The sequence below is a fragment of the Anolis carolinensis genome, chromosome 3, assembly GCF_035594765.1.
Source record: "Anolis carolinensis isolate JA03-04 chromosome 3, rAnoCar3.1.pri, whole genome shotgun sequence".
In the NCBI taxonomy this organism is placed as follows: domain Eukaryota; kingdom Metazoa; phylum Chordata; class Lepidosauria; order Squamata; family Dactyloidae; genus Anolis; species Anolis carolinensis.
This window is the reverse complement of record NC_085843.1, coordinates 123,485,064-123,491,397: the sequence shown is the minus strand read 5'-3', so window position 1 is coordinate 123,491,397 and position 6,334 is coordinate 123,485,064. Positions and strand designations below refer to the sequence as shown.

Sequence of the window (6,334 nt, the reverse complement as noted above, 5' to 3'; positions counted from 1 at the left end):
GGGTTCACTGTGTGTGGAATTTGATGTGTGAATAACATTCTGTTTATGCGGCACAGTCAAAATCAGACTCTATCTCTTCCAGCTCAACACCTGGAGGTCTCTAGGTTAGCTACTAAGGACTGGCTGCATTTGTGTCACCTGACTTTAATATTAAATACTGCAGCTATGGCAGATTGGAAGGTATTTCACTATAGTCTTTAATCTCTGCCATTTCTTATAACTGGAATAATCTGTTGGACATAAATGAACTTGATCTGACCTAGACATGAACTTCTTTTTTAAAAGAGTGACAGAGAGGGAAAGAAAAAGAAAAAAAATCTTATTTAACACAGAAAATCCCTCTTTGTGCACATTTTTAGTCATTAGCATGTTTTTGCCTGGAGCCCCATAAGAATGTATCAGACCTCTGTTGCCTTTGAAATCTTGTCAAAGACTTCTTTCTTAATACTCTGTTGACATGTTCAATGAAATTAGGGTAATTTGGAAGAATGTTTAATTTCTGAAATAGAAAACTTAAACTGATTAAATATTTTAGACATTCCCAGGACAACAACTTTGTGACCAGTCAAGAAACTGCATCTTGTAATTTAAAACATATTTCTTCAAAGTTTATGTGTGAAGAATCAGATTCTCAATAATTTTGCTGATATATGCTTCAAGCAGCAGAATTTTTTAAAAAAACTTAAATTGCCATTCTGTATTCAAAATGAATAATTCATAATGAAATGAAATGTATATCATATTAAATTAAATGTATAACATATAAATATGTTACACATTAAAATAGATTAAAATACTCTAGAGTTAAATTCAAAATATTTCCCTGTTTAGTGTGCATTATATTATTTTGATTTCACTGTCAGACTAAGCTGAACATTGTTTATATCAAGAATAAAACTAAATTCAGAAAATTTAGTTCATCTGCAGTTTTACCCAGCCAAAACTAGGCATTTTAGATCTCACTGATTTTAATTTGAAGGTTAGGCATTTGCTGAGGTTTCTAGGACCTTTTGGAAGAAGGGTTTGTATTCAGTTGGATTCTGCTGCCAGACTTGCCACTCCCTCATTTAGATATATTGACAGTATGTAGACGCTGTTACTGAATAAATTTCACGAGGGTTTTACAATCATGCCATTTATATCTCAATCATGCATGAGATTGCTGTTTCACTTTATTATATGTATATTTTCAAAGCTTCCTTGGGATCTTTTTTAAATGAAATGTTCATAGTTTTGAAATAAAAAAGCAAAGATACAAGATAAAATGTGTTAAAATTTTTGGACAAGCCAGTCTGTTTATCATACTTCCTAGTGCACATTAGTTTAGATGCAAATTTACTGAAAACAAGAAGAATTAAATTGAACATAATCACAATACATCTTCAAATGAAGATGAAAAATTATGGTAGAATCTACATGGCACTATGGCACAAAACACTGGCTGAATCTCACTCAGGCTTTCTTTCTTTCTTTCTTTCTTTCTTTCTTTCTTTCTTTCTTTCTTTCTTTCTTTCTTTCTTTTTTCCTCACACATCCAATGTTGCTGATGATTTTGTTAAATTTGTACCCAACTTTTTGGCTGAAAATGATCAAACTGGCGTAAGTAAAGTAAAATGCAAAACAACAATCAGAAACATAAAAACGGGCAGGAAAAACATTGATAAAATCAGTTAAATCAATTGATGTAGCCAAAGAAGCATTTTAATAGAAAAAGAGGCTTAAAATTTACATCCTTCTTTCCTATTGTGTAAGAGGCCAAACCAATCACCGCTAACCCTCTGATGAACTAGTCTGCGAGATACATAAATGCCAAAGGCTAAACTGATGCTACATTTTCCCCGTTCCAAATTCTGTTTAGTTCAGGAAGAAGCAGTGTGTGGAAATAATTTAACATATTCCTTTGAGTCTATTCTTTCCAAAATAAATGTGTAATAGTGAAAAAAAGGATTCTGTTGAATGTCTTAACAATACATATGGCCTTTCTTGAGCTGGGTAACATAGGGTATATTTTCCTCTAAAAAAAGGATTCTAAAAGCCAAACAAAATGCTGGCTCTAATATATTACGCATAGACATGTCTGTTCCCCACCCCTTATTCAAAAGAAAACAAGGGCGCAAAATCCAGACTGAGACCCTTACATGTAAGAAGCATTTAATATTTCCTTCTTTGCTAGCCGTGAACAGATGCACTTACAATCTGTAAAGAGTTGGGGAAAATCCATTCAATATGATATTTCAATGTGATCTTCTTTGCCTTTCTCCAAAATTACATGTGTGTAAAGAAGTTGAGCTGATCACAGCAGGGTACTGTGGGATTCCCTTTATCCACATGTCAAAGTTTTACTGTGGTTATTTTTGACTAATGGAAAATAACAGATGTAGCAGCATCCTCCATATTAAAGATAATGTGTAGATATTCCTTAACTTGCCAAGGATTAAATCTCACTGACCTCTTCAGATGTTCCAGAGAAACAGGGCTTCTGGCTTGAAGGAGGTGGACAACATCAGGCCTACAAAAAAGCATCCAGGAAATTTTCCATTGTTGGCTGATCAGTTCTTTCTGGACTCTAAAGATGCTGAAAATATCCTCAAACAGGTTGGGCAATTTAGATATCTCATGAAAAGTGTGGAATAAAACTCAGAATCAATTCACTGTGCCTCCAACATGGAAATCACTTGAGCTGCTTGCAATGCTACAGATTACAATATCTGCGTGTTCAATCATTCTCTCCCACTGGGCAATAAAGTCAAGGGTCACTCTCCTTTCTTCTTGTATTCAACCCCTTGGGATTCATGCTTCATGATAATGACAGTGATGAGGAGGAGGAGGAAGAGGAGGAGGAAGGAAATGGCCAAACAAAATTAAAACTCCAAACACTTCAAAATTATTTTGTGCTTACAATATTTTTTTTAAAATGTTATTTTTATTTTTTAAAATAATTGTACATGATTTGTAGTATGACTCTATAGGCACAAAATTGTGCATGTTAAGGAGTGTTGATTGGATAATAAAAATAGTAAATCAGGTGCCTAAGAAAAGCATAGGTAACATCTGTTAATATATTGAACAAAAAGAAAGTGAAGGGAAAAAAACCAGTTACTTGCTTCCAGTCTTAGAAGTGAAGGCTAATACTATTTTTGATTCACTTATGTGGGAGTTGCAAAGCAGGACATTTGTGTCTATCCTTCTTTCCCGCCCAACTGTACTGACACTAAACTGACACTAAACTCTCTGACAACTTTTAAGACTATCTTTGGGTATTTTTTAAAGAAAAAAGTGGCATCAACTTTATTTTGGTATAATGTTTACTTACAAAATTTCAAGGCACCTACAATAAAAAAATAGAAACAATAAATAAAAAACAATGAATCCATTGATAGTAATCACACAATATCTGTAGCAAATGAATACATCCTCAAAGACCAATGTTAAGAAAAAGACCCTTGAGAAGTTGTGCGATAGCAGATCCCATAATTCCCCACCAGTGGCTTCACTGACTATGATGACTGGTGGGAATTATAGTTCAAACAATTTCCAGAATTGCCTTGTCTGCCCACCTCTACCATAGCCAAATGCCAGCCCTAATACATGTTTCTGAAGCATCAAGAAGCACATTCTGTAATTTTCAGGCCAAAGCAGGAATGACCTCCAATTAAACAGAACAAATGCTGAAAAAGGCTGAGTAGAGCTGAGCTGCTAAATAGGAATCAGAGGCCCTATTAAAAGATCTTAAGTCACTGGAGCCTTTAAAAAAATAATGTTTTTATTAGATAATTTCCAATACATTAAAAAGGGGAGAGGGATGGAAAATTGTCAAAAAGAAAAAGACAAGAAAAAAAAAGAAAAGAAAAGAAAAGAAAGAACCACAAAGGCCAGATAGAAAGGAATTTACATTTCACTTTTACTTTCCTAATGATGGTTATACATCTTAACATTTAAAATAACAACTCTAAGTACTATTCAGACATTTTTAGGCAAGCCTATTAATTAACAAAACCTACAGTTCACATATTTTCCTTTTTTAATGCAAAAAAGGCAGTGAAAGATTCCCAATCTTTCAAAAAAAAAATTGCCAGTGACTTTTCTCTAATTTGGTAGAATTAAAAAAGACACAAGGTCCCATCCAATCATAGGAACTAAGTAGGATCAGCCCTAGTATTTGGTTTGAAGACTGTCAAGGAATATCAAGAGCTGCAGGTTATATTTTAGAGGAGGGAATTGGCAAAACTACCTTGAAGTATTCCTTGATTAAGAAACCCCTGTGAAATTCATTGTGTCACCATAAACTGAAGAGACATACACTCATACTCAAAATAAAACATTCAAAATAGTATATAAGGAAGGTGAATAATGATAAGCTGAAGAAAAAGAATGCATGGAAAATGTATGTGTAAGCAACACATGCATACACACAAACTCAAAGATGATAAGAAAATGAGTGCTAGAGCAGGCTCCTATTAAAGAAATAACAATCTTGAATAGAGCAAACTTTTCTGCAAGAAGATTTGCTTGTAATTAAGCACACTGGGAAATGATATTTGGAAGGTAAAAAGGTTGCCAGCATCACATTGGCTGCTTTTGTGTAATAGAATGGAAGGATACAGGACGCTCAGTATTAAAAATTAAAATGACCCACATAAATAATTACACTTGAAACTCAAAACATGACATCCCATATGAGAGGCACGATAGACATATATTTAATGTGTTAGGACATGGTTTTAAAACAGCATTTCCAGCTGAGAAAAAAACAGTGTCTCCCTCCCCCCTCTCCAAAATCTCTGCCTGTATTTCCCCTGGAGTCACGATCCTCCACTGATGCTGAAGTAACATGGAAATGACTCTATGAACTGCCTTTTGCAATTGCATTTGGGCCCGATTCAGCTCTTCTGAAACATTTCTAATTGAATATTCCTGAGCAGATTGGTTTGGGAGAAGTATCCCCGATGATCAAGGTCAAGGACAAGGCAGTATGATAACTCTGGATCAGGCTCCTCATGTGAAAAAATAGAATTTTTAAAATTCTCTCTCTCTCTCTCTCTCTCTCTCTCTCTCTCTCTCTCTCTCTCCCCCCCCCCCTGGTTTTTGTGTGCGTGTGGAAGTTATTGTTTGAGCCATTTGATGTGCTGTAATGTGATCAGCTATAATTCTTCAAAAAATTCTGTTCTCTCAATTTTCATCATTTGGTGCAAAGAAAAAAATTGCCATAAACACAACACATCACATAAAATATAGATTAGTCAGAAAATATTTGCATGGGATTTCCACTGAATTTCATAGCTACAGATACAATGTCATATTACATTTCTCCAACCCTCTTTGAAATGTCCTACAAAAAATCCTAGAATATTTTAAACATATTTTTAAGCATTTAGACAGGTTCTTAAGCAACTTAGGATGTTCAATTGACTACTACAACTATCACTGATAAATATGGTGCCATAGCAGTGTAAACCTTATAGCTGTACAAAAAATGGGGTAATATACATATTTTGCATATGCATTCTCATCTCATCTGTGTTTACTATAAAAGAGCAAAGCTTGAGAACTCAATGTGGAGCATAATGTATATTTTAAGGCAAATGTTTCTCAATGGCTGAGCAGTGAGGATTGGAGATTTATGCAGATTTACTATATGTGCTTTCCCAAATGTCAAATGCAGCTTGTCATAAAATCATAAAAGCGCATATGATAATTATACTGGCATATGGCCAGATAAAATCAAAATGGAAATAATTTTGTCCAAGTTTATAAAAATAATCATTCAGAGATGCAGAATTCTTGCTGTTTGTCCTGTTGAAGGGAGGGAGAACAATGTCCAGAGTGAAAAATAATGAATTTATGCCTGATTATCTGGGGAATTTATCCTTTAACTTGACAAGAACCTAGTTTGACCCCTTTATTTTTTGTCCAATGAGGTCATTGGGACTTGTCCTGGCAGTTTCTTCGAATGCCAGGAGGATCGTGCTTGACATACCAGTACTGTCAGCTGGAAATTACTCTCAGGAGAAGATATCAGGTGTGTATGCTTGGAGAGTAGCTCTTCTGGCAGACATAAACATAGCAAACAGATGCCATGTGAAAGCAAAGTGAACTCACAGTGCAGATGTGTGCAACATAATAACATGGGGTGGCCTAAAAAAGAAAACAGTCAAATCACAACCTAGAGAAACCTAGAAAACCTAGAGAAAATAGGGAAGGAGAGTCCTACATTCTTCTAAGCAGAATTTGGGAAAATAGGTGTATGGGATGTGTTAGATTTTTGAGCTGCTTGAATCCCCATCATGGAGATTTGCCTGCCAACCTCCGAAATAACGAGGCCACACAACAGTTA

The 6,334-nt window shown here is 34.9% G+C and overlaps 1 long non-coding RNA gene across 1 annotated transcript in view; it reads left to right on the top strand.

The window, feature by feature from the left end:
• Positions 1–5,101: 5,101 nt before the first annotated feature.
• The window catches only part of LOC134297568 (uncharacterized), a 73,168-nt gene continuing 71,935 nt past the window's right edge, over positions 5,102–6,334 (top strand). The window contains exon 1 of the long non-coding RNA XR_010004362.1: positions 5,102–6,019. This is a non-coding gene — a long non-coding RNA (uncharacterized LOC134297568). The remainder of the gene's footprint in view (positions 6,020–6,334) is intronic.